This window comes from Colobus angolensis, unplaced genomic scaffold (assembly GCF_000951035.1).
Source record: "Colobus angolensis palliatus isolate OR3802 unplaced genomic scaffold, Cang.pa_1.0 Scaffold99, whole genome shotgun sequence".
Lineage (NCBI taxonomy): Eukaryota > Metazoa > Chordata > Mammalia > Primates > Cercopithecidae > Colobus > Colobus angolensis.
In genome coordinates, this window is record NW_012123931.1 from 2,152,854 (window position 1) to 2,177,632 (window position 24,779).

The window sequence follows — 24,779 nt, forward strand, 5'->3', positions numbered from 1 at the left end:
GCCTGAAAAAGGAAAACCAAAAAGCAGCAAATAAGCCAGTTATTTAGAAGTACGGAAGTAAACACTCAAACAATCCACGAAAATTGTTGGAAGAGGTTGCTCCAGAGGAGTAGCAAACAGCCCAGGAAAGGACAGAGGACTGTGGGTTTGTGACAAAACAACACAGTGGCCTCCCCTCCCCTCTGTGGGGCCACCCCTGGCTCCTACTTTCCTGCCCTAACCTGCAAATGTTTACTGTCCTGTGTACACCCACCCACCAGGACCCCAGCCTCCCAGCAGCCCCTGCCTCCACCCCTGCCGGGTTCCCAGGGAACACCTAGGCCCCTCCCCTCCCTTCCCATAAAAGGGCCAGATGCAGGGTCCCCTGGGCAGACAGGAGGCCCTCGGCTTCCTCGTCCTCTGCTTCCTGGTTGGTGCCTCCTGAAGGTGGGAGTCTGCCCCAGTCAGAAGCCTACTGAACTTTTCTTTCTGTCTTTCATGTAACAAATATTTTTTGAGTGCCTCCTCCATCCCAGGCACTGGGGACAAGACTACAAATAAGGTGGCCACAGCCTCTGTCCCCACATTAAGCAAATAAAGCAATAAATACAAATTGTGAAGACAGCCATGAAGGAAGAGAACCAGGTCTGTGAGAGGGGAGCCCTGGTTTACTCACAGGGACACTGGGGGGCAGGCTGGGACAGTGACAGGGACCCGTGTGTCTGGACTTAGAGGAGGGAGGAAAGGAACATACGGGGGAGAGAGGCTCATGCGTGTCCCTACCCCTACTCCGGCTCTGTGTCTCTTCCCCTCCTTTGCTCCCCACCCTTCTCCACAGCCAAGCCCTAGGCCTGTCAGAGGATGGCAGGAGAGAAAAATCCACAACCCAGCCTTTTAATGGAAATCGATGCCCACTTGCCAGGGTAATCTACACCCTGAATTCATGCCCCATTCAGAGCAGATGAGGCACTGCAGCCTTGCAGGGGGGCAGGGGTGTGGCCACAGGTCCCCCTGCCTGGGGTTTCTCTCAGCCCACTGCAGCCCCGTCACTGTAGGGCCTTCTGCCCTGTCTCCTTCACAGAACCCTGCTGTCATCCCAGCCTCCACTGCCCGGGACCCTTCAATGGCTCCCCCTGCTGTCAGGGACAATTTATGGGCCCTGGTGTGCAACCCTTACCTGAGTCTCTGGCCTCCCTGCTCCAGATCCTGGCCGCAGCCAGCACCAGGCCAGGCTCAGGGACACAGAGCCACAGAGCCACAGAAGAGGCTACCCATGACAAGGTGGGGCCCAGGGTGGGAAGCCCCCGTTGACTGCCTCAAGGCAGCAAAGGCCTCTAGCGGAGCTGTGCCAAGGCTGAGGCTTGGATGAGCAGAAATTTGCCAGGAGCTCAAAGAGAGGAAGAAAACCCCACTCGTCCCATCCCTACCTCTGGCAGGGCCACCTGCCTTCTTCTATCTACCCACATTAATTCTCTTCAAGTCCCACCAAAGTCCCCTGCCAGCCTCCCCTGTGACTGGGCCCTTTCTTGCCTCTCACTCACACACCCTTGGACGTGCCCTGGGAGATCTGATGGCTGATGGAGTGGCCAGGGTCAGCCAGGGGGTGAGAAGGCACGTTCCCATGGGAGGAGCTATCAGGGTCTGGCTTTCTCCATATCCAGCCATACCCCAGGCTGGGCTGGGCAATGTCGAAGCCAACTGGAGGCAAGGATAGAGGCAGGGGGATTGCCATGGAGAGAGGCTGGGGGAAGACAGCCAAGCACTTCAGCCCCCACTCACCCCTGGGGGACAGGGCCCCCACCCAACAGTGCTGGATGGCTGTTTATCTACTCACCTCATGCCCCCACCCCACCCCATGGGCAGAGGCATTCCCTGGAAGACGAGCCAGGGAGGCAGGACCTGGAAGAGCAGCCATCAGCAAGCCCTCCTGGTGCAGGCACCTCACAAAGACCTGCTGTGTCCTACGTGTGCAGCACACATGAGCCTGTGCAATTCTGAGACCTGATCTGCCCCATTTTCAGGTGAAGAAACCGAGACTGAGAGTGGTTCCGTGACTTGTCCACAGAAACACTGCAGTAAATGGCAGGCCAGGACCTGGGGCCAAATATGCTGTCCTGGGGAGCTCTTCTTCCCAGGCCCACCTGAGATGGGGGTCCCTGGGATAGAAAGACCTAACTTGGGGCCTGAGTCCCAGGAAGCAAACAAGCCTTAGTGCCCTCGGGTAGAGCAGGGGACCCTGTGGTGTTCCTAGGCTCACCCCAGAGCAGCAGGCTCTGAAAACAATGCCTTCTTTCCCAGGAGAGACCCTACTAAGTACTAGGCACTGGGTGGGGCTCTACTGACTGGATCTAGTTGAATCCTCACCACTGCCCAGAGGAGTGGATTGTTGCTACCACTTAAAGATGTGGCAACTGGCTGGGTGTGGTGGCTCAAGCCTGTAATCCCAGCACTTTGGGAGGCTGAGGCAGGCGGATCACCTGAGATCAGGAGTTGAGACTAGCCTGGTCAACATGGAGAAATCCCGTCTCTACTAAAAATACAAAATCAGTCAGGCGTAGTGGCACATGCCTGTAATCCTAGCTACCAGGGAGGCTGAGACAGGAGAATCGCTTGAACCTGGGAGGTGGAGGTTGCGGTGAGCAGAGATCATGCCGTTGCACTCCAGCCTGGGTGACAAAGCAAGACTCTGTCACAAAAAAAAAAAAAAAAAAAGATATGGAAACTGAGGCTCTGAGATCTCAAGAAGGTCACCCAAGCCTCACTCCAGGAAGGGAGGGCTTAAATCCAAGCCCAACTCCAGATCCAGGGACCCTTCAGGACATAATGTGTCCTCCTCACTTCAGCAGGGATCAACGGGCCCTTCCTAAGCCCTAGACTGGCCAGGGCCAGGGACAAGGAGAAGGGAACTCCCAGCCTGGCCTGGCAGGCTGCTATCCAGGACCGGAGAGAGCACCCAGATACCCACAGCCTACCCGGCCTCCTGCCTAGGCCAGTCAGGGAAGTGGGCGTGGAAGCAGTGAGCTAGTCCCCATCTTCAGGACCCTGAGTAGTGACTGTGACCCTTCTCGGGGCTCAAATCACTCAGAAAGCTGAACTCTACCTCTGACACAGCACCTCTTCACGCACCAGCACCTCAAAATGAGGCAGGGTCAGAGAGAGGAGGGGTCAAACAGAGATGGGATGACAGCATCACAGACCTGGGGGAGGAGAAGCCCTTTTCCAGGGAGAGTTGAACTCGTAAGTTCCCTCCCGACCTCCCCCTGGACCTCCAAACGTCTGGGATTCTAAGATATCATGATCCTGGGAATTTTATATCTGCAACCACTTTTGAGCACTGACTACACATGCAATATCATTACAGCATCACATCCACACCTTTCCCAACTCCAGTAGGACATGGCATTATTAACCCATTTTCCTGATGAGGGAACAAGACTTGCCCAAGGTCCCCAGTGATGAGGGCCAGGGCTGGGCCCTGACTCTGGCACATTGACGTGGAGCTGCCGGACACTGACCCCACAGTCTAGTGTCCCCATGCTTCACACTATCCCAGGTCAGGGCAAGAGTCTGCAATAGACTCCTCCGACCAAGAAAACCAAGGGTCTGAGAGCCACTGAATCCCCAGTCCTAGGATTCTCCCCGGCAAGTTCTCAGATCATGGGAAGGAAGCCTCCAACCTTGTCCTGGCCTCCAAGACCCCTACCAAGTTCTGTAGATAAGTCAGTGCTCATGGGGACACCTGAGGAGGAACAGACCCCTGGAAGCTAGGCTAGGAGGCTGGGGTGGGGCCCAGGAAGGAATGGGACTCCGGGAACTCCAGAAGCCGTGGCCACCGGCTGCCTGCATGTCGACAGGGTGTTGTGGGCGACTCCACAGGGGCAGCAACTAGGGAAGGGGCAGGCCTGGGCTCAGCTCCGCATGCCTGTGTACAGGATACCTGCTCCCCTTCCTGACTCTGGTCCTGGCAGGCCCCGAGGTCGCCTGCCCTCAATGGCCCTGAGTTTCTCCTCGTTCAGAGGTTGGGCCATTCCCTCTCCAGCCCGGCTCCCACGTTTGGTAGACTCGTTGGAGGGACCACCTCTGATTTAGAGGCTGCAGGGAAGATGGGACACCCACCTCCACTGTGCACCCCACCTCCAGGCCCGCGGCGAACGCCATTCAAGCAGCACCCTCCATACAGAAAGAGGAATCTTGGGCCTCCTCCTGGGCCAGTGCAGCCACAGGTGCTCCAGGGCCAGGGCTAGTCAGGGCTGGTAGACTCTACCTGGCTTATCTAACCTGAGCTCCCTCTCCCTGTCCCTGAGAGTGACCTGGGTGGACAGTCCCCCACCAGGGTCAGGCAGTGAGATGAAATGCTGAGTATGGAGTTTGGTGTCAGACAGCCTGGGTTCCAATCTCACCCACCAACCCTTAAAATTCCAGGGCAATTTGAGGCAAGTCTTTTAACTTCCCATAACCTAGGTTTCCTCATCCGTAGGTGAAGGGTGCAAGCACTGGTATCCCGAGTGTGCAGGGGTGCAGTGTGTGAGCGGGCAGACGCTGCGGCTTGAGGGTGGGAATTCTGACTGCTCCCTGAGCAGTCGGCCAGGCCCCGCCAACCTGACACTTTGGCTTCCGCTGTCAACGCCCCAAATCCACAGACTCAGCTGGGGACTGGGGTGGGGGGCTATGGTTTAAAATAAAGCGGAATCTGCCTCTCATTAAAATGACATTTGTCACCTCTATCATAAATTGTCCTCAGCTGTAGGAAAAGGTCCATTAACACATTTTTTCCTCCTCCAAATGAGGCCAGAGTGGGTAAGTTTGAAAATCTCTGTGGACAGTAATAAAGCCAGAAAAGCCCTCCTTCCCTCCACCTCCAGCTGCCTGCCCCCAGCAGCCAAAAACATAATCATAATTATCTGTCTGGGAGCAGGCTCAGGGGGAGCGCCTTAGCATGGTTCGTTAAGGTGCTAATGAGCAGGAACCAGCTTTAGCTCTGGGGACTAGGGGGCCAGGGGAGTGGGCTTCAGTCTCTCCCTCCCCTTCTACCATCTCTCAACCTACTACCCACTCAGCCTCACCTGGTCTATGGGCATCTGCTCTTGGGTGACACATGGTCAACAGCCAAGGCGGGTGTCCCCCATGGCAACGGAGAATAGGCTGATGAAGGGAGGAGAAGGTGGCTGTAGAAAGGCTACAGAAGAGGCTGCCAAAGTGGAGGCCCCAGAGCCCAGGTCCCTGCCATAGCCCTATCCTATAAGGCCTCAGTCTCCACATCTGAGCAATGGGAGTCTGGACCATGTGACTGCTGAAGATCCATGGGACTCCTGGGAGGCTTTGGCATGTTGCAGCAGGCTGTGGGGGAAAGGAGTTGCCAGGAGCTCTGAGCAATTTCAATTCCAGCATTATAACAATGTGGCCAGCATGAATGAACACCCACTGTGTGCCAGGCTTGAGTGAAATGACTCACTTGACCTTGACACAGCAGCCCCTGATGTTGGCAGAATCTCAACTTTACAGATGACGAGGCTGGTCGCAGTGAAGTTAGGTGACAGCTAGTAGGTGAGATTTGAACCAATGCAGGCCAAACCGTGCCTGGCCGCCTGTGCCCCTCCACCACCCTGGAAGCCCATCCCTCCCAGCCCAGGAGTCCAGCCCCAGCTCCCTCTCCACACAGGAAGGCAGGCATGACTCCAGCCCAGGCACCTCTCAGCACAAATGACCGTGGAGATAGAAGCTGACCAAGGTTGCCCGGCACTGATACACAGGCTCGAAGGCACTTGCCTGGGGTCACACAGCCTGAGCAGTGAAAATTTTAAGCATATGACCTCATTCTGACTTTACAGCCCTGGAAACTCACTCTGGGGCCAGCCAGCCCCCGGAGGCCTTGCCCAGGGCAAAGCTTCTCCTCCAAAGCCCTCAGCCTGGGGACCTTCCCAAGGAACAGCAGCCTTCTCTGTCTGTCCTACCTGCTCAGGGGTCTCTGGCCCCCCACTCTCTCCCTTCGGTCCTGAGAATACCCCCTCAGGCTCCTGCTGGTCCTCACAAACAACATCTCTCCTCAGTCCTACACCTCCATGGTTCCAAAGGGGACATGGGTCAGGAGTTCCTGGAGGGGAGCAGCAGTTGCAAGACCCCACATGGGGAGCCCCTACCCACCCATTGCCCTCCTTGGCTGCACAGCCCCTGAGGATGGAGGCTCTGGGGAGGTTCTGGGGATGCCGTGGGCCTGTCGATGCCCTCCACAGGGAGAATGGGTGAGCCCTACACCTCTCCCGGGTGCGGGGGCACAGCCTAGAGGGTGATGAGTGTGCAGGGGGGGAGCTAACTCAGATCCGCAGGTGAGCAGGGGAATGGGGGTCTTCATTCACATGAAACAGCTGGCACTGGCCTCGCCCGACTGCCAGATGCCCACTTGGTCCCCGGCCAGACTCTGCCAACAGCCCTCAGCCCTCCGCCCACCTCTCCCAGGACCCATCTCCCCTCAAACACCTTTCAATCAGATTCCACCTCAGAATTGAGGAGCAGCCCCCACCAATTCCACTCCCAGCCCCCAGACACCACAGGCAGCGGGGCATCCTACAGGAGCCCTCTCCAACCCCGCTGGGAACCCCACAGGAACTCCACGGGCTGCCCCATAGGATCAAGCAAGGCTGCCCACACTCAGTGAACACACACACACACACAATCCTGGGTGCCTGATCCCCAGCAGGGCATGAGCCCAGCGGCTCAGCCCACCCACCACACAGAGCCCATCAGCCCACCCAGTTTGGGGCCTAGGGTGGTGATGTCAGTAATGAGAGTGGCAGGCTAACAGGGTTGATGGCCATGCAGCAGAAGATGAAAAGATGCCTCCTGACCCCGTACTGGGTCCTGACCCTGGTCACGAGGTCATCAGTGGATACTCCTGGATTTCTATCCACCTACAGAGAAAAGTGCCCAAAAGGAGCTGGACTTGGCACCCAGCCTCAGTGCCCAGTGTTCCCCCTCCGCAGGCCCGCACCTTCATAGCCCTCAGGGCTCCTGCATCCTGCCCTGGAGAGGCCAAGAGCTCCAGCTAAAGTCACACAGCAAGTCGGAACCTGGCTGGGATTGGAACCCACGCCTCCTGTCACCTGGAGCTGGGGCATGTTGTCAGGGCAGCAGAGCCACAGGCCTGATGCTCAGACATGGCTCATCCTATTGCAGGGAACTGGGGATGGCAGCACCTCGGGGCAGAGGGACAGGCCTCCAACCCGTCCCTTTCTCCACCAGCAACTCCCTCTCCAGTCTCCTTGGCCATGGCCTTCAAGCCCCCACTTGATGACAGCAAGCTCATCTCCACCCAAGGCAGCCCGTCCATCTGCAGCTCTGACTGAGTTCCACCCTGGACCTGGCTCTGCCCTGCAGCAGTGGGTGCCCAAGTTTGGGGCAAGGGTTCTAGGCCCTTAGACATTCCTAGACAGCAAGTGCAGCCCCTGAGTCTGCCATTACCCACTTTGCAGGTGCCAGTCCCTCCTGCCTGCCACCTCTTATTAGTGTCCCTGTGGGCCTAGGTGGGACCCAGAGTGGAGCATCGACTGGCTGGGTGGCTGAAGGCCAGCCAGCTCCTCCCTCTCTCTGAAATGAGACAACTTAGGGAAAGCCTTGGCCCCAGCAGCTCTGGTAGTGTGGGCCCACCACACCCAGCTCTTGAGAGGGTCATGCACAGCAGGTGTGACTGGGCCATCCCCTGCTTCATAATCACACTCATTGCTCCTTGTCATACAGCCTCCCATGCCTGAGCTGAGGCTCTCCAGCCCTCCTCCCTCTGTCTGTGCCTTTCTAGACCCAGTCCTGGGCCATAAACCAGAGGCTGGAGGGTCTCCCCAAACACCACACAGCAGTGGCCATCCCACTGCCCCACACACACCCAACTCCAGGCCTTCGTCCCTCCGTCAGTATCCCCCCCATGCCCTCATTAGCACAACCTGATGTCTCTGAGCCCCAGGCCTGGTGAGTTACAACCCATCCATCCCTCTCAATGTCCTCGTCACCGCCTCCATGGACCCATATTATGGCGTGCACATCTGTCAGCCTGTGGCCGCCACCACCACGGCTGTTTCCAGGGAGACAGTCTCTGTTTATGACATTATCCAAAAGCCCAGCCCCTCCCTCCCCCTCCCAGCTCCTCCCCCTGCCTACCTTTATGGGGATGGAGATTTGGGCTGTAAATATTACCACATCTTCCCTGCAGATTCTAATGGGGCCTGAATACATTGCTGTTCCTGAGGTCACCGCAACCACGAACGCACAGCCACAGCTGTTTGGGCACATTAAGGCATCACTCTGACTGCCCTGGCCACCCTCCCTGCCATGCCCAGGACCCTCCCAGCACCCCCTCCACCATGGATTCCCTCATGCCCTGCAAACCTTAAGACAGAATCTGCTCACGGTGGAGGTGGTCTGGGGGCCAGGTCACCTGTCTTGGGGCTTTAGCAGAAAGGAAGGGAGCTGACTCCGGCTGAGCCCTCAACTTTGGGGGCCCAATATGACAGGCCCTTTGCATATCAGCCACCATGTGCTCCATGGCTGTGCAGGGGGCTGGTGTTATGCAGAAGAAAACAAGCCTCTTGTCCAAGGTCCCACATCCGGCTTGAGGCAATCTGGGATTTGAACCCAGATCTTTGGACTGAAAAGCTCCTTGTACCACAGCCTTAGCCCTCAAGGCCAGAGGGTTAAGAGCTGACACATTCCAAGCGTTGTACATATTTTCACTAATGTAAGCCTCACTAGACCCCATGAGGTCAGCACTGCTAATACACTCGTTTTATAGACACGACACTGAGGCACAGCCAAGGCCACCCAACTTCTAGATGGAAAAGCAGGATTCAAAGCCAGGCAGGCTGGACCCAGAGCCTGGTTCTAAAGACTTTGCTTAGAGCCACTACCAGCCTGGCCAGGTGGGGCATTCCCACGATCTGGGCAAATCTCAGCTCCTTCCCAGGCCCCACCCTGCAGAGACAACCCTCATTGTTGACATAGCATTTCGGGAGGAAGTCCAGGAGCTGGGTGGGCCTGCCACATAGAAGGTGCTCACCCTACTCTTTCCCCAGCCCCAGCCTCAATTATAGCGGATAGCAAGGATCAAGTATTCACAGTGCGGTCACCCAGCCAGTATGCGGTGGTATTATTGATTACTGTCGTTGTTATCACGGTGGGGGTCTGACCCCATCACTGTAGGCCTTCTGACTTCACACGCCACAGCACAGGCGCACACACTTGTCCTTCCCATAGACACACACACACACACACACAAATATACACACCACACACACATGTGCACACACACACACAACTGGGTTTTGGCCCAGTGAAACAGCTTTTGGACTTACACAGATTTTGGACATATACACACACTCACAGACACACACACACACACACACACAGAGCCTCGGAACACAGTGAGAGTACGCGCCATTCACTCTCCCTCTAGGCTTGTCACTGTATTAGGGTCCTAGTGTTGCTGTAACAAATCACCACACACTTGGGGGCTTAAAACAAAAAATTTTGTAAACAGAAATTTATTATCAGCCAGGCTCAGTGGCTCATGCCTGTAATCCTAGCACTTTGGGAGCCCGAGTTAGGAGGATTCTTAAGGTCAGTAGTTTGAGGCCAGTCTGGGAAACTTAGACCCCATCTCTCCAAAAAATAAAACAAATTAGCTAGGTATGGTGGCACACACCTCTGGTCCCAGCTACTCAGAAGGCTGAGGTGAGAGGATCACTTGAGGCAGGGAGGTTGAGGTTGCCATGAGCCATGATTGTGCCACTGTACCACCTACCTGGGCAGCAGAGCAAGACCTTGTCTCAAAAGAAAAGAGGAAGGAATGAAGGAAGGAATGAAGGAAGGAAGAGGGGGAGGGAGTGAGGGAGCGAGGGAGGGGAGGGGAGGAAAGAAGGAAAGAAATTTATTCTTTCACAACTCTAGAGGCCAGAAGTCCAAAATCTGTTTCACTGGGCCAAAACCAAAGTGTTGGGGGGACTGGCTCCTGCCATAGACTCCAGGGGCGTATCCGTTCCTGGCCTCTTCCAGCTTCTGGTGACCACGGGCATCGCTTGGCTTGTGGCTGCATCACTCCAATCTGCCTCTGTGGTCGCATGGCCTTCTCCTCCCCTGCAGTCAAATCTCCCTCTGCCTCCCTCTTATGTGGACACTAGTGAGTGCATTCAGGGCCCACCCAGACGATCCAGAATCATCTCCCCAGCTGAAGATACTTGACCATCACATCTGCAAAGTCATTTTCCATGTAAGGTAGATTTCACAGGTTCCAGGGATGTGGGCCTGGATATCATTGAAAGCCACCGCTTTGCCTGTCACAGTTACCTGCTCAACACCGCATCCCAGACAACTAACAGGCACATCAAACTTCACATGACCACAGCTGAGTGCCTCATTTCACCTCAGCTGATTTTGCTGACTTCCCCTCTCAGATCAGATGGGTTACCCCCATCTTTCCAGCTGCCCAAGCCAAAAACTGTGGGGTCAATTCTTTCTCTCATCCCACAGCAGATCCGCCATCAGCAAAGCCTGTTTGTTGAACTTTCAAAATCTATCCAGAATCAACCACTTCTCTCCACTCCATGGCCACCACCACGGATCAAGCCACCATCTCCCTCCAGGATTATTGCAACAGCCTCCCCCCAGGGCTTCCTACTTCTGGCCTGCCTCCCACAGTGTCCTCCACATAGCAGCCAGATGGACCCTTAAAACCCAAGTCACGGCATGTAACTCCTCTGCTAAAACCCTGTGGTGACTCCAGTCTCACTCAGAGCAAAAGCCAAAGCCCTGAGAGCGATCTCCAAGTTCTGGACCCATCCGCTCCTTGACAACAACTCCTCCCCTCTCTTACCACTCACCCCCACCACCTTCTCCACCCATTCTGGCCTCCTCCTTCTCCCCTGACTGCTCCTCACACAGGCCAGGCACACGCCCACTTGGATGCCCGTTTCCTCTGATTGGAATGCTCTCCCTAGGCTTCCATGTGGCTCCCTGACCTCAACACCCCACTTGACCTAAAAGTCTCCTTCTCAGGGAGGCACCCCCACTCCTGACATTTCCTTTCCCCACTTCTCCTGTATTTGTTTCTCCTTGACATGATCACTATCTAACACAGTACATATTTTGCTTATTTATCTTGTTTAATATCTGTCTCCCCTACTACAGCAGTCCCCAACCTTTTTGGCACCAAGGACCAGTTTTGTGGAAGACAATTTTTCCACAGCCCAGGGTTGGGGAGATGGTTTTGGGATGATTCAAGTGCATTACATTTACTGTGCACTTCATTTCTATTATTATTACATTGTCACATATAATGAAACAATTATACAACTCACCATAATGTAGACTCAATGGGAGTCCTGAGCTTGTTTTCCTGCAACTAGACAGTCCCATCTAGTTGGGATGGGAGACAGTCACAGATCACCAAGCATTAGATTCTCATAAGGAGAGTGCAACCTAGATCCCTTGCATGCGCAGTTCACAATAGGGTTCTTGCTCCTATGAAAATCTAAAGCCTCCACTGATCTGATGGGGGCAGGGCTCAGGCTGTAATGCAAGCAATGGGGAGTGGCTGTAAGGACAGATGAAGCTTCATTTGCTCACCACTGCTCATCTCCTGCTGTGTGGCCCAGTTCCAAACAGGGCTGGTCCCCAGGGGTTGTGGACTCTGCCCTACTGGAAAGCAAGCTCCATGAGGACTGTCTCCCAGATCCTAAAACAGTGCCTGGACTAGTAGGTGTTCAATAACTATTCACCCATCCATTCACCCTGTAGGCTAGCATGGAGCCAGCACCAGGGGATACTGGAACCCAGCGGTGAGCCAGACACCGCCCCTGACAAGGACCATCCAGGGTATTACACACAGTGACAGGGAAGCCCAGAGTGCCACAGGAGCTCAGAGGAGGGAGAGATCAACTCAGCCCAGGGGGCTGGGGACAGCCATGCTGAGGAGGGCTTTACAGGATAAGTAGGAGTTCACTGGCTGGAAGACAGCTTCACAGCTGGCAGGTGCAATGGCTGGTATGAACACCAGGAACAAAAGAGTAGGATGTGTTCTTGACACAGGGGAGGGTACAAGAAGTGAGGCCAGTGGGCGGGGCAGGAAGTATCTGAGGGCCTTGGAGAGCAGGCCAGGGGGGTTGAGCTTCTCCCCGTGGGCAATGGTGGGCCACTGAAAGGGAGAACATGGCAGGCGTGTGGGTCTGGAGGCTCCCCACTCAGATGGCCAACACGCAGCAGCCTAGGCATGGGGAGAGGTGGGGTACGGGGCCCTCCCCACCTCTATCATGCGCCAAGGTAAGGGGTTGGAAATGCCCCCAAGTGCAGCCTCATCTGGGAAGCAGTTAAAGCTACAGTGTCATTATGGAGTGTCTAGTATGCCCAGGCCTGTGCTGGGAGGAGACCTTGGGGAATATTAAACCAAATAGTTTGCAACACAATGCCAGCCTGTGTGGATACAATATAGCCAGGGGACAGGAGTGCAGAGGTGGCACTATGGACTAAACTCTGTCCTGGCAAATTTATACGTCCAGGTCCTAACCCCCAGTGAGACTGTATTTGGAGTAAGGAAGTAATTAAGGTTAAATGAGGTCATAAGGATGGAGCCCCAGTCTGAGAAGATTAGTGTCCTTATAAGAAGAGGCACCACGTAACACCGTAACACTTGCTCTCCTCCCCCGACCCCCACCATGTGAGGACACAGCAAAAAGGACACATGTGAGGCAAGTCAGGAAGACAGCCCTCCCTCTGACCTGACCATGCCGGCACCCTATCTCAGACTCCCAGCCTCCAGAACTGTGGGAAAACATGCTTTCTGGTTCAAGCCCCTGAGTCTATGGTATGCTGTTGTTGTAGCCTGCATGGACTAAGATAGATGAAGAAGTCAAGGAGAGCTTATTGGAGGAGATGGGGTTTTGGGCTGTCATAGCAGAGAAGACAAGCCTGGGCTGACTGTACCTTGGACACCGCAGACCTGAGGCCAAGGCCCATCCTTCAACCAGCCTACAAACCCTCGGTGATTTCTTTGGTATTTAATTTCTCTGCTGAGGAGCACAGGGGCAGTCCCCAGATTGATGGAACTTTGCATGTTGCATAAAGTCCAGGTAGTAGGGGGCTGGAATTTCTGGCTCCTGAGCACTGGATTCCAGTTTTCCCCTTCTGCTTCCAGCAAGGTAACTCAGCCAGGCTGGAGCCAGCCAGGAATCAATGTGCAAAAGCCTCCCTCTCACCCAGCTCCCACGCCTAAGAAGGCTGCTTGGAAGCGGGGATCTGAGCTGGGCTCTGAATGGCAGCAATGATCAGGAATGCAGTGAGAAGCTCTATAAATAAATATACATTTTCATAAGACATGTTTAATTAAAGTGGATTAAAATTAATTTGCTTTAAGAAAATTAGAAGTGCCCTAGAGGATTTCAGAAGCAGGCCAAGAGTCCCTGAATCTAAAGGCTCCTTAGAAGGCTTGGGGGTGGGAGGCCCCCCAGTCGCTGCACGTGGTGCCTCAGAAGGAGGCAGCTCACATCTACATCACACTCCGCACTCCGTACACCACCAGGCGTGTTCACATGGAGATGGCAGGCATGATCAGCCCCGTGTTTGCCAGGCGGAAACTGAAGCTCAGAGGGGGTAGTGACTTGCCCAAGGTCACACAGTGGTCTGTGGCAGGCCCAGTGGGGAGCTGCCGGTGTTTTCTGCCAGTGCTGGACATTTCATTCATGCCGCACACAGCGAAAGCCTCTCACCCTCAGGGCCCCTGGCCGGAGCTGCCGCCTCCCAGGTTCCTCCCATCTGCAAAATGGTAGCCCTGGAGCTGTGACAATCTGGCTCCTCAGAGGCCCGCATGGGAAGGCGGAGGGAAGCAGCCTGGGGGTTGGGGACAGGAGCCAGAAAGGGAAAGGACCCGAAATCAACAAGCGTTCCAGAATTTTAAGCAGTTTTTGGAGGAAAACGAGGAGCAGGTTCAGCTGTAGCAATTTGCTCCAGGGGAAAATTATGTTCCCGTGCTCTATTATATAGAACAGAAGGAACATTTGGTGGGTTGAATACTTGTTAATTTATTTCTCTGTTTGTTAATGGGCTCCACACGATGCTCAAGTGTGCGCACGCGTACACACACACACACACACACACACACACACGTGCCTGCATACACATGTGCGTCAGCAGGAGGTGGCTCCATGCTCCCACTCCCCTAGTTTTCCTGCCATCTTCCTATCAGGCACCACTCAGGGTCGTGCTTTCTCCGCTCCGGGCCAGGGGTCTGAGAGAAGGCCACGTGCAGTCTAAGGACTGAGGTGAACCCCTCAGTGTCCTCATCTGAAAAATGGTCTGGCAATGAGATGAGCCGCATATTATGGCAAGACCTTTGACCTTGGACCAGAAGTGAAAAGGTCCCCAATGCTGACTGAAGACCTGATGCTCTACTTTCATAGCTCACTGGCTCCTCAAACCCTGCAAGTCCAAACCAGAATGCCTGCACGTCCACCTGCGCCAGATTCCCCATCTCAGAAAACGGTGCCACTGGGGCCAAACCGACTCCGCCCCAACCAGGACTCTCAGCCTTCCCATCCCATGGCCACTCTCCAACCCCTCTCCTAGCCACCCCCACTCCTCGCCATCTGCACCACCACCCTGCAGCCATGACCCCACCTCTCTCCTGAGTCCCTGCACCCACCTCCCCTCAAGGCTCCCTGCTCTCCCTGCCACGGCCTCTAATCCATTCTCTCCACCCAGAGGCCAGAACGGAATTTGGAAAGCACAAATCAGGTCCGGTCACTCACTGGCTTAACCCCCTCCACAGCACCCCCCTGCCCCTCAGCAGGGTGGCTAAGGTTCTGTTTCCCACCCCTGTCCCTGCTCTCTCCCTCACTCCCCACCCACCAGCCACACGGTCTTCCTCCTGGTCTCCAGACACAGCCAGCTACTTCCCACCTCCCAGCCTTTGCCTTGACATTCAGCCCCTTCAGCCTCAGTCACCTCTTCGGAGAGGCCTGCCTGGATGCCCATCGGAGCAGCTCACCCCGCCCCAGCCACTCCCTATTCCACAGCCCTGTCACTTCCCTCCCAGACTCAGCACAGTCTGAGGTTACCCAAATTACTTGTTTGCCGTGCTGTTGCTCCCTCAAGACGGGAAGCTACCTGGGGGGAGGAACAGTGCATAACGTTCTAGCTGCTGGGGATACCGCGCTTCGTAGGTGTTTCATCAGCACTTGATGAGCGGGTGAATGAAGCAGTGAATGAAAGGGCAGGCTGGCTCCAAGCCAGATGGGAGAGGTGAGAAGGATCAGGGTCCCCGTGCCCAAAATCTCCTGCCCCTACCTTGGTAGGGCCTCAGTACCTCTTCCGCTCAGGAAAGGGAGCAGGTGGGGCCGACGTTCATGGAGGAGCATCTATAAGCAGGGCCCTTTTCTCTAAACAACTTCATGAAGCAACTACAAGGAAGCAGAGAGAACCAGGCTTCACCTCTCTGAGACCGGTCTCTTCGTCCGTTTAATGGGGATAATCCCAGGTCCCAACTTCTAGGACTGCTGTGTAGATGGATGAGACTGTATCTCAAAACTGTGAGGTACTGCTGCTGCTGCTGCTGCTAAAACTAATCCCATCTCTTACGGAGGAAGAAGCTGGAGAGATTGCGGGAGTTGCCTGGAGTCCCAGAGTCAGAAAGCAGGGAAGCTAGACCCAAATCCAGGCTCGCCTTACTCAGGAGCCAGTGCTTTTTTTTCTCTGTGCTGGACCCACTCCAGCCGGGAGTGGGAGGTGGGATACAGGAAGCCTTTCTCCGTTTGCACCTCAGTGGTGTTCATTTATGTTCCTGAGCGCAGACTGACTTTGCCTCGCCTTTCCCCCAGGTTTGGCACAGAGACACTAGGAAGCAGGGAGGGCTGGCCAGGGAGGACAGTACTGCCCCCACCCCACTCATCCCCGAGGCAAGGGAACTGGGAAGGAGGCAGCTGCCCAAGCCTGGGACAGGTACACTGAGGCATGCTGAGACAATGTGTTAGGAGCCTCCTTTGGGTGGTGGTCTGAAGTTGGGGGGACTGGCAGGCCGGGGTCTCCAGAAGGTCCCAACAGGAAGAGTTGGTTTGCATAGCAGAGGAGGAGGAATTGCCCTCCAGCCAGCACCTTCCCCGCCCTAGCCAAAAGCACAGAGCCAGCAGGAGAGAGCAGAATTCAGAAGGCTGTGGGGCTCTAAGGACACATTCAGGGCCCACTCAGTCCCACTCAGGCCAGTTTGTGAGGTTGGAAGGTTGTCACTGAAGGCCCAGAGGCTTAGAGGTAAGGCTGCCCTAGCAGAGACCCTGCCCAGCTCCTGGCTGATGAGGGATCGTGCTGCAGACAGCCAAGGTAGCTTCCCCTTGCAGCCAGTGCACATTAAGAATTATTCCTCTTGTGAGCAAACAATTTGTTACAATATCCACTGCGCACTTTTCCCGGCTGGGCGCCCTCCCATACATCCTGAATTAATCCCTGAAGTCACTCCATTCATTTAGGACATGCCTGAGTGTGCCTCTCCTTTTATTAGGGAAATTTTTCATTGTTTTGAGGAGCTCACAGGCTTTAATTTGGGGCTGAGATTTTAAAGCCTCTCTCAGTGGCTCAGAAGCATGAGTAGTCTTATATTTGGGAAGGCCCCCTGGGTTCCTAGACCTGGTAGGGCTTGGCTGGGGCCACCAGACCCCAGGGAGAAGGGATCATGGCACACGCCCTTCAGGGAGACAGGGACTGCAGACCCCAGTGCTGTGTGGCGTTGGGTCACACCCTCAACCTCTCTGAGCTTCCCTAAGACAGGCAAAGCCAAGGAAGACTCCGTACTTGTGTATAGCTCTTCCAAGCCTGCCCAGGGAAGTCTGGGGTCATCACCTCTAAAAACCACAGCCCTGGGGACTAGCATGGGGCCACTGAAAAAGCATGATGTGTGGAGTTCCGATTTGAAACACTGCCAGGGCAGGCCAGTCATTCGCCTCTCCCAGTCAAGTTTCCAGCTCCTTAGAATGAGTTTAAGAGCTGGCGCCCTCTCCAGGCTGTCGTGCAAATTACACAAACCCAAGTTGGGAGGAGTCTGACGCAGGGCCTGGCACACAGTGGGTGCTCCACAAGGGTGAGCCTCCCAGCCCTCAGCTCACTGCGGATCCCTCCCGTATCTCCCTCTCTTGGCCCTCAAGCAGCCAGAGTCCCTGGTTCCTACATTTTGGCCAAAGGCGGCCCACAGGCTGATCTCCACAGGTGGGGTCCTGCCAGTTTGGGCAGCAGCCACCAGCCTCTTCCCAGGCCTTACACAGATCCTTGACAGTGCCACCTGAGGCCCTGGAGTGTGGGGAGTCCTGTCCACAGACCCTATGCTAGATCCCGCCCCTCCCTGCAGCCCCCAGGTAGGGCTGTGTTCCAGGACCCCAGCTGCATGTTTGCTGTCCCCCTGCTCTTAGGAGACGGTAGTCCCACCCCCAACTCCTGGTCTTCCACCCCCACCAGGGCTCCAGGGCTGAGACCTCTCAGGGCTCTGACCCCCAGTCAGCAGCAGCTCTCAGACAGCTCATACCCTGTCCCGGGCTTGCTCCTCCTGCCTGGTCTTTGTTCACATTATTCCCAACCACACATGCTCTCTAGCACTCTCTTCTACCCCCAGCTTCCCCAAATCCTCCCGAGCTCAAAGGACCATACACCTTCAGGAAGCCCTCCCTGACTTCCCCAGCTTTTATCTCCTTCCCTTTCCTGAGGCTCACAGCATTTCTCCTGGAGCCCTCTAACTTCACATTGCTACCCAGAGGCAAGGACCATGTCACCTACTCATGATGTGGTGGCCAACCCCAGGCAAATCCCACTGTGTACTTAGGGAGGACAGACTCATTCAGTGATGTGGGGGAAGGGTACAGAGGATCCCACTGAGGGAGTACAACACCTCTGTGAGGTAGATATCATTATGTCCACTCTGCATATGGGAAACTGAGGCTAGGAGAAAGGAACCACTTGCCCAAGAAGCGGCTGGGACAGGAACACCAAACAGTGTCATTAAGACAAAGCCCACAAATCCAGGTTCCACGTGCAAGACCCACCAGCCCTGGGCCCAGCAGGTTCACCTGTGCCATCCCATCTGATCCTCACCACCCCTCAGGGAGGTTACTGTGCCACTTGGGAGGAAAAAAGAGGTCTAGAGAGGCTGAGTCACTTGTTCAAGGCCACCCAGTAAGTGGCAGGGCTGGGACTTGAATCCAAATTATTTCAGCTCTCACTTGGTCAGGGCACCCAATCAGGACACGTCACCTCATCTCACCCACCACCCCGGGGGTCTGCAGGACCCATTCTCCCCTCCCTGGTGGCCCAGACTGCTGGATGGCCCCATCCCTGTCCCCAACCCCAGGCCTCTGGGGAGTGCCTACTTGACCTTTCAGAGGGACTGGGTTCCCACAGATCTGGGTATTTACACAGACGGCCTCGGTTGCGATGGCGCCTGGAAAGTAGGCCATGCAGAGGAGGGAGGAGATGGCAGGTGTGGGCTACAAACACTCCCGCCACCGTCCACGCCACCTGGACAGAGGAGCCACCCTTGGCACCATCTCCTCGAATGACCTTGGCAACTGCTAGGGCAGCCCCTATTGGGGCAGAGTCAAAGCCTGGGCTGCCCACTGAGGGGAGGGACTTGGCCAGTGTCTCCAATTCCTCTTTGCTTAGTGACCTGCAGGGCCCTGGAGGACACACGATGACAAGTCCTTTCAGCAAGAACCCCTCTCTGCATAAAGGGTCGCCTCACTTCACAGAGCCTCCCCTTCCTCCTTTGTAAGGATGGCAGTGGCAGCTGCCTCTCAGGTGCTGGGAAGATAGGAAGCACCCAGCTGGGCCTGGCACTTTCAGGGCACTCTGCACACTGGTCAGCCCCGCAGGACCTGAGGCTGAGCCTCTCAAGGGACATCTACAGACACTCAGCTCCAAGTGGGACAGACCCAAGAGTCTCCCAGGAAACCAGCTAGGTCACATCGGGTGGGGGTGCCCGGCTGAAAGGCTGGTAGACACACCCAACAAAACCACCCCTGTGAGAGCTGGGGCAGCACAGCAGGTGTGGCATGGGCACCAGGGAGCTGGGCTCTCAGAAGCCAAGAGGACGCTGCCCCTATCCAGAGCACACGGTCGGGCCTGCATCCACCGCTGCATACCATCCTTAGCAAATCCCAATTCACCTCTCCCACCTGCCCCCTCCTCCACCCTGGCTTGAGGGGAAGAGCCAGAGGAGTCCGGCAGGGTGCTCCCGGGATAGCTGAGTGTCAGGAAGTGGTCAGGCACTGATGAAACTGAGAGCCAAGCAGGACAAGAAACTGCTGCAGGGAGCCTCCGGGAAGTGCGCAGATGCTAAGCACAGGGCGTGGGCCAGAAGGACACAGGGGTCCCGGTGGAGGACTGCCATGCATGCAGCTCAGGCTGGGGGCTGGAGGGGGCTTCAGGGCTGTGCGGGGTGGGGGTGGGAATAGTCCTCTCCTCTTGGCCCTCCCCATGCCAACCTCCCTGCCAACCACTGAGCGGAAAAATATTCCACTCCCTTGCCACCTCATCCCACACGAGGCCGGCATGCCCATCTTCAGCGTCCCCACCTCCTTGCAGGCAGCTTAGGCTCCACTCCAACCCCAGCTCAGCCTTTTTATTATTCAGAAGAGCCTCTTGATTGAAAAGGCCTCTAAGGCATCTCACAAATAAGAATCCTTTAATTGGGAAGTTGTTAACTTCTCAAAGAGGAATTTTAATTTTGCTTCCTCACCATCTCCTTTCCCCAGAACCTGCAAACTAAATGCAAAGGCTAACAAAGTCAAGCACCAGGCACCAGCTGCCAACCTCCCCAGACGTGGAGCCGTCCAGGGACAGACAGGACAGGCAGCCTCTTGCCACCGCATAGAACCCTGGAGCCACACAGACCCCCGGCGCACCACCATGAGGAGGCTCCTGCCTCTCCCCATGGGCATGCCTGCTCCATACTCCTTACCACTCCAACCCACAGCGGGACACTTGGAGCGGAGGGCGGCAAGTGGCTCAAAGATGAAGGCAAGCCAGCCCCGCCCTGCCCTGCCTGGGTCACCATGACTGCCAGGTTCTCAGAGCCCAAATTCAACGATTCAATAATTGCCCCCCATAACCCCCCTGTGGCCCTCTATCATACTCCCCTGGACTGACCACTCATATTGATCAAGCATTTACTATGTGCCAGACACGGCTCTAAGCCCTTTATATGCCTCAGCTTACTTTATCCAGCTTTACTTTACTTTATAGACGTTCTCATTGTTCTCAGTCGACTGATAAAGAGACTGAGACCCAGAGGCCCTAGGGAAATTGTCTAAATCCACACCACTGACGCATGGCAGAGCTGCGACTGAGTCCTGGGAGTCTGGCTCCAGAGTAGTCATAACTTCAACTACCACCTACGCCTGCTGCCCCACCCATGGCTTCTGCACTCCTTGAGGGCCAGGACCAGGACCATCTCTGTGTCCCTGGGACAGCACAGGGCCTAGCATGCAGCTGAGCTTAGTAACTGTTTGCAAAGTGAATACATGAAAAAAGAACAAAAACAAAGTACTTTCTTATTCATTCTCTCCTATGAGCCTAACCATAAGCTTGTGACAAAAACAGGCAGGCAGACTGGTCCCCAATTCAGTTCGGTAGACGGAGGCCCAGAAGTCAAAGCCACTACCCGAGGGCACCCTGCTAAGAGGCAGCAGAGCTCAGGGGGTTCTTCCTCCTACCCCAATGATGGCAACCTGCCTTTCACCCAAAGGATACAGGGACTGGATCACGACCAGTACACACCACGTACCATGTTCCTGGGCCCCGATTAACATCCCAGGCTGAAACTGGTCTCAGGGAAGCCCTGGTCCTAGTCATGAGGTAGGAATCTCCTCTCCATGTTCCTGACAGCTTGGGGCAGCCTCGATACTCCTCCTCTGCAACCCATGGCATGAGATGCTCACCCCCGCCAAGGCTGCCAGGGAAAAGTCAACGCCGGGAAAAACAAAACCCCAAGCCCCCGCCGGTAACGAATGAATTGTGTGCCTCCAAAAATGATGTGCTTAAATTCTAACCCCCAGTACCTCAGAATGTGATCTTATTTGGAAATTGGGTCATTTGAGATGTAATTAGCTAATTAGGATGAGGTCATACTGGAGTAGGGTGGCCCCTTAATTCAACATGACTATTGTCCCCATAAGAAAGAGAGATTTGGAGATACGGTCTAAATTGTTAAATACTGGCCGGGCGCAGTGGCTCATACCTGTGATCCCAGCACTTTGGGAGGCTGAGGCAAGTGGATCATCTGCAGTCAGGAGTTCAAGACCAGCCTGGCCAACATGGTGAAACCTCATCTCTACTAAAAATACAAAAATGAGCCGGGTACGGTGGTGCATGCCTGTAGCCCCAGCTACTTGGAGGCTGAGGCATGAGATCACTTGAACCCGGGAGGCAGAGGCTGCAGTGAGCTGAGATAGAGCCACTGGACTCCAGCCTGGGTGACAGAGTGAGACTCTATCTCAAAAACATAAACAAATGGTTAAATAGTTATTGTATGGAGAACAATTTGGCAATGTGGCCATGTAAAGAGACACAGGGTAGCCATCTACAAGCTAAGGAGAGAGGTCTGAAACAGATCATCCTTCACAGCCTTCAGAGGCAACCAGCCCTGCTGACACCTTGGGGTTTAGGGATTTGGGGCTTTGGGGTTTTTTGAGACAGGATATTGCTCTGTCACCCAGGCTGGAGTACAGTGGCTCAATCATAGCTCATTGCAACCTCAGTCTCTCAGGCTCAAGCAATCCTTCCACCTCAGCCTCCCGAGTAGCTGGGACCACAGGTGTGTGCCACCATGCCCAGCTATTTTTTGTATCTTTTGTAGAGACCATGTCTCGCCATGTTGCCCAGGCTGGTCTCAAACTTCTGGGCTCAAGCGATCCTCCCGTCTCAATCTCCTAAAGTGCTAGGATTACAGGCATGAGCCACAGTGCCTGGCCCCTGAAACACCTTTGCTAGGCCGCTATAGCTAACTACCATAAACTGGGTGGCTTAAACAGAAATGGATCGTTTCACATATCTAGAAGCTGGAAGTCTGGGTGGTGTGGCCCCAGCCAGGGCCTAAGGGTAGGGGAGGAGGGTCTTCTGAGTCCTGCACTGCTCTGTGACTTCACTTCTTTAAGAGAAGACTGAGGAGGAACAGATGAGAACAATGTCCTGGGGAAGCCCCAGGAAGGCAGGTGTGGAGGGAGGCAGGTCCTCTATCCATCCATCAAGCCACAGACATTGCCCAAATTCCCACCATATGTGGGGCCCCCCGCTGGGTTTGGCGGGGTAGAAAAGGAGAGCTTCTAGATGCCAAACATAGCTCCTGTCCCATGTGGACCCTAGAGCCAGCCATGGAGACTTCAGGGAGGCAGATTCAGCTCAGTCAGTATAAAGAGGAGCCATATAAGAGCTGCCTCCAGGGTCTGAGCTGCCCCGGAGAGAGTGAGGTCCCTGTCCCTGAAGGTGTGCAAGTAAAGGTCAGAGGACCATGGTCTCAGGGATACCTATACTCCCTCATGATGAGCTTGGGTTGGGCCAATGGGTTCCAACCTGGCTGACTATCAAAAGGTGACTGTGGGGCTTGTGAACCAGGCAGATACCTGGGTTCTCCCAGCAACCCTGGATCAGGAGGTCTGGGTGGACCCCAGATGATTCCTGTCTCTAATAACGTCCCTGGGTGGTCCTGATGCAGAGCCAGGCTTGGGCACCCTGGCCCACAGAGCACCGTGGTTTGAATGGGATTCTGTTTGGGAAGAGCTTTGACAACAGTACTTGAGGGCAGGGCAGCATGTAGATGGGAGATATGAGGGACAAGAGGATGAGGACGGCAAAGAGGAAGACAAGCTGAGGATCACGACATTGATGAGCTGGGTGACCTGACAGGATAGCTCACCACAAGCCATGAGGCCTGGGGGAACAGGTAAAAGGCACACATGGACACGCAAAGAGGCCGAGGGAAGCGGGGGGTCAGGGAAGACATTCTGGAAAATGTGGGATTTGCTGGTGGTTAAGAAAGCATTCTACATGGAAGGTGAGGCTGAGCGTGGTGTGTGGGGGATGGAGGAGGAGAGTACCCTGTTGGAAAGAAGGGTGAGGAAGAAAGCATGGGCTTGAGGGAGACAATGAAAGGCCTTCTACAAGCAGGAAAAGGAGTCTGCATGTCAACCTTAAACAACAGGGAGCCACTGAAGGTTCTTGAGGGTGAACATGACCTGGAGGAAGGCCTGTAGTAGTGACCACTAGTAGGGCTCAGAAGGGCCTGGGCTGCTCCAGACTCACCAGTTAAGAGTCCCTTGCAAGAGAAAACGGTGAGAGGATTAGGCCTAGTATCAGCACCACACTTCCTGCCGACAGCAGCCCTGACAAGCGTTACAGAATGATGGTGCCAGCCATTAGGCCACTTGGGAGGAGCAGCTGGGAGGGCGAGCTGGTAGCAGTTTCTCCAGGCTGGTAAATCTGGGGACCTTGTCTGCAAAGCTAGAGTAACAGCCCACCCAAAAGCAGGGAGCTCCCCAGGGCTGGATTCACCCCAAGCAACGAGGCCCAGATTTCTCCTCTACATCATCTTGTCCAGGCTCAGAGGCTTCAGAAACCACCCAGATGCTGACTGCCCCCACAACTGCCTCTCCAGCCCAGCTCTTCCCACAGCTGCAGGCTTTACTGTCTGTGTAGCCTCCCCACACGATGCCGGCACTTCAAACACTTGCAAGCAGGATCTTGCTTTTCCCTCCAAACCCACCCTCAACCCCTGTTCCTCAGTTAGGGCCAAGGCTCCAGTGCCCACCCCGTTTCCAGGCTGGCCCTCTCCCAGTCCACAGCCCATCCTTCAGCAACCCCTTCAAAGTCTCCAAACACAAGCCCTCCTCCCGCCCAGGCCCAGCCCCACCATCTCTGGTCTGGACTGATGCTGGGGTCTCCCACTGGCCTACCAGCTTCTACTCTTGCCCACCCACCCTACAGTCCTTTCTCCAGTAGGCATCACTCTGTAACTCCGGGCCCTGCACGCCTCCCTTCTCAGCCCCTCTTCCTCAAGGGCTGCCCAGCTGTGAGGGTCTCAGCTCAAAGCCCATCCAGAGCTCCATAGGGCCTGCTCCCTCTCCTCAGGCCTCTCCTGAAATGGCCCCTCATCCGAGAGGCCTTTCCTGACCACGCTCCAGAGAAGGGCTCCCATTTCATGCCTGCCCCCTTTTCCAACCTTATTTTTCTCTGTGGCATTTATTACTCCCTAATCTTATATTATGGATTTACTTATCTGGTTTCTTCTGTCTACTCTGTTACAATTTAGGCTCTATGTGGGCAATGCCATGGTCTAACCTATTTACCCATGGATGCCATGCTGGGCACATAGAACAATGCCTCATGTGTAGCAGGTGCTCAGTGAGTATGGGCTGAAGGAAGGATGAACAAACCACTGCACATTCATCCTTGGGAGAAATAGGCCCACACCCATGGGTGATCCCAACCTAGCATGACAGAAGTGCTGGGGCCAACAGATGTGCACAGGGAGGGCGGCACTAGGGAGGGGCCCACAGCTCCACACAGAGGTCAGGGAAGCTTCCTGGAAGAGATGACAAACCACCTCCAGCCTCCTCCCTGGTCCTCCAGGGTCCCTGTCACAAGCCACCCTCCAGTGAGGGGATGAAGGAGAGGCTGGTCTGACCAGCTGTGCTGGCCCAGGAGTCTGTAAGTGTTCAGAGCTGGAGCCTGCATCCCTCCTGCCTGGCAGGAGGAGACCTGGGCAAGGCTCCCCACAGAGCAGAGGGGCCTGGTTTAAACACCAC

The 24,779-nt window shown here is 55.3% G+C and overlaps 1 protein-coding gene across 5 annotated transcripts in view; it reads right to left on the reverse strand.

Annotated features, from left to right (window-relative positions):
- The window catches only part of LINGO1 (leucine rich repeat and Ig domain containing 1), a 212,439-nt gene that overhangs the window by 154,716 nt on the left and 32,944 nt on the right, over positions 1-24,779 (reverse strand). Inside the window, exon 1 of one of the 5 annotated variants that reach the window (XM_011932841.1) lies at positions 18,722-18,867. The exons of the other annotated variants lie outside the window; for them this stretch is intronic. The gene's annotated coding sequence lies outside the window, so the exon portion shown is untranslated. Of the gene's footprint in view, positions 1-18,721; positions 18,868-24,779 lie in introns of those variants that run through there. 5 annotated transcript variants of the gene reach the window in all.